Genomic DNA, 3,797 nt, shown 5'->3' on the forward strand with positions numbered 1-3,797 from the left:
TCACATTGACATCTACTCCTCCTATCAACATTTTCCATGCAGAATTGGGGTCATGGGTTCCACCAACCTAACCCCTTCACATTTCACAACTATTCTTCATTATAAGCATCCATCGTCCCAATCATGGTTCCTTTCCAACTACATATTATTAAAAAGCTACTCGAGAGCCCAAGGTCATGTACATGTCATCCTGGTCTCTATTCCATTCAATTCCACCCATTTTATTCTACTCGAGGAGTCCGAGGCACACACACATAATCTTGGAAGGTTCCTCCCTATGCATACATCACCCTAGTGCATTCCTCTCTTCGTATACATCATCCGATGGATTCATCCTATCACATACATCATCCCTGCATCACTTGATAGATTCCTCCTATCACATACATCACCCCTGCATCACCCTAATAGGTTCCTCGTGCATACGTCACCTTGATGGGTTCCTCCTGCACATATGTCACCACGATCACGACCTTTTTAAGACTATGCCCCATTTTTTTTGGAGGGCGTATCACATGTCATATCGACCCTAGCTCTTTTAAGACTACTCCCAGTTTAAAATTACTTGGGGACCCGGGACCGTAGGCTCGCAAGACATATTGAATCACATTTATTTACTAACAGATAAACAAAGGGGTGACTATTCAATCTTCAATTTCTTGCACTTATGGCACGAGGTTCCAAGGTCAAGAGGCCACAATTGGCGAATGATTTACAACGAGGCCATATGCCTCTAAAAACTGGAAAGCAATATTTTCAGAGACAAGAGAGGGAACCAAGGCCAAAACCAAAGTCACACAACACTTCATCGATTAGCAAAGGAAAAGCACCCATTTACGCAAACCACACTGATCTTCTATTAGACTCTTTCAAAGAATCCTGATAAATAGTTGACTAAGATCATATAGAATTATAAGTCATTCATAACAAAATGATGACCATCATATTCTAGATTCATATCACACATATTCATGTCATAATGATCATAACCACACATATTCATAACCAATACATGAATAGATTTAATGAACAACACCATCTAGACAACCATGCTTATGCATGTAGCTAACATTGTAGCCTGTAGAAATGGAAACAACACAGAGTTATATGAAACCAACATTAACAAGAGAACATATAAGAAATCATTCATCATTAGTAAACAAGAAAATCAACTTTCCTCCATTTCTAATGTTAATCCACACACTTTCATTTCACATATTGGAAATAATTAATCATCCATGACACAAGTATATACACATGTAAGCATACTTATCTATTCAACTTGAATGACTGGAAATTGAGGGAGGGATGTAAACTCTCCATCCAACCTTAGGCCAACTGCAATGTATTATTTCTTGCAACTAACCACCCATGAGCTGAATTCAAAGTTCGAGGAGTTAATTATTCAAGGGAATTACACACCAGTATCAAGTCATCCAAACCATAGAGGGAGTGCAATTTCCGAGTGGTTTATCAATTTCCTCCTGTAGTAAGCACCACAATTAATCTTCTACCTCTCTAAAATAGATCACATGGGTTCATCCAACTCTCATTGAACCATTGACCAACCGTATTTACAGGTAACAATGTCCCATTATAGAGTTTGACTTGTAGACATCTTCTCTTCTCCTATATGCTTCCTTCCATGTCACTACTCTTTCCTTCTCTATCTCCTTATGCACTTTTCTTTCTCCTGCGTGTTTCCTATGTTGATCTACCTCCCTTCCTCCTTCCATCGACTCATTCCCCTATCTTTTCCTTGCTCTTTCATGGCAAATTTATGAACATGTATTGCAAGATAGGGAGACCACATGGGCCTCTTCCTTCACTACAAACTGCCCATACACAACTTCAATCCATACTATGCAGACCGTTAATTTGTCAGGGATATATATGGGGAAAATAAATGAAGTGGGTGTGGTTTTGGTCTTAAACACAATAAAATCAACTCCTCCTCCTTAGACCACTGAATTCATATCCACTCCTCTAGCTTATCCATAAATTTCATTTTTACATTCATTTACATCAACAAATTCACATAGTGTTATTTACATGAGCGGTAGCAAAAAGGTTTTTTTACAGACCCCACCCCCTTAAAGGAACACCGTCCTCAATGTTGTGTAAACAAAACACAAATTACAACCATGAAATTTATATATATACACAACTATTTACATCAACAAAATCTTCCATGTATTGACTTGCTACTTTAAGCAATGTCTTTCATATTTCATGGCTGATTTACTCCTAGAATGCCTAACATTCCAACATATTTCTTCCTAGTTATCCATTGCTCCTAAACGATTTTGTAGGGATCAAACTTAGCTTATTGCTTCCAGGGACACACCCAATGCATTTGTGATCCCAATGAGTATGCACATGATTATTTGAAAACTATTTCAATCAAGTTTCCTCTTTCGTTTAGTCACACAACTTCCAAGTTCAAGCATCCCCTTCTCTGCCTCCCCAATCCCTCGACGATACATTCCTTGGAAATAATTCCTTGCATCAAAAGTTCTTGATGGAAGCTCATAGCAAAGGTGTCCCTCTGGCGTGCTTTAACACCATAACACATATGTCACAACATAACTCATGGTGACCAATGCATATCACAGGGTTCCGGTGTTACCACAATCTCCTAGTTCCTAAATTCTTCTGCTCTAGTATGTTTCCACTGCATCGCTTTGATATTACCATGCTAATAATTTTTTTTTTTTGTAATTAGCCTCATTTATATTTACTAGTTATCTCAACAACTCACCTATATCATAATCATATAATCCTTATGAGATTAATCATAACTGTTTTAAATCAAATTAAACCACACTTTAATCAACAAATTCTTTATGAGGTTAACCATAAAATTTTAAATCAATTAAAACCATAATTTCAATAGAGAAATTTTGTAAACTAATAATTGATACTTATCTCTATAGTTACTCTTTGCTTCCTTTGCCTCACAATAACTGAGTAATTTCAGAGAAAAATCAAATACTAAATGTTTCATAGCTCCATGCAATCTTCAACCATCTCCATCTTTAAATCTAGCTCACTGAGTGGTTTCTTAGTCAACACAAGCACTTAGCGGTAGTTATGTTGTAAGCCCCCTCGTGGTCACATTCCAGTGAGTGTGGGAATATTTATTCTCCCACGAAATTACTCACCCATCTAGGCCAAGGAAACCCCCATTCCAAGCAACCTACCTGTCCAAGGGTTTTCCTGCATGGGATCCCATCATCCACTCACCTTTAAGGGCCCAGAAAACCCCCATTCTAGGCAATATATGTGGCCAAAGGATTTTCTGCATGGGCCCTCATCAGCTACTCGACTTTACGTGTCTAACAAAACCCCCATTTAGGGCAGTCTACTACAAAGGCCTTCTTGCATGGGTTAATAATTAGATTCTTACAACCAAGTAAAAAAATTGCATGATGTAATGTAATGTGCATGGAGTCTTATGGCCAAGTAACAATTTGATGTGATCCATTGCACTACTCATGGAGTTTTACAGTCAAGGTACCAATTATGAGTTGCTCCCATGAGATAAAAAAAGTGCCATAGGGCCACAATTACATTAAGGCAATCCTCTTCTTGAGCTCCGGGTTTCTTCATTTCACCAGTGTCACAAAATTTAGTTTTCCATGAGATATACTAAGAAAATTCAAATATTTTTTTTTTTAATTTCCCAATTTTATTCATTCAGAAGCCACATCTCATAAGTATGAGACTTGTAGTCATGTTGTTGGGCTCCTTTGCAGGTGGTGTTAATCTGTCATGGTGGCTTTGATTTCACACCC

The sequence above is a fragment of the Pinus tabuliformis genome, chromosome 8 (genome assembly GCF_031772625.1).
Source record: "Pinus tabuliformis cultivar Carrire ecotype Pingquan chromosome 8, CPIR1, whole genome shotgun sequence".
Taxonomy (NCBI): Eukaryota; Viridiplantae; Streptophyta; class Pinopsida; order Pinales; family Pinaceae; genus Pinus; species Pinus tabuliformis.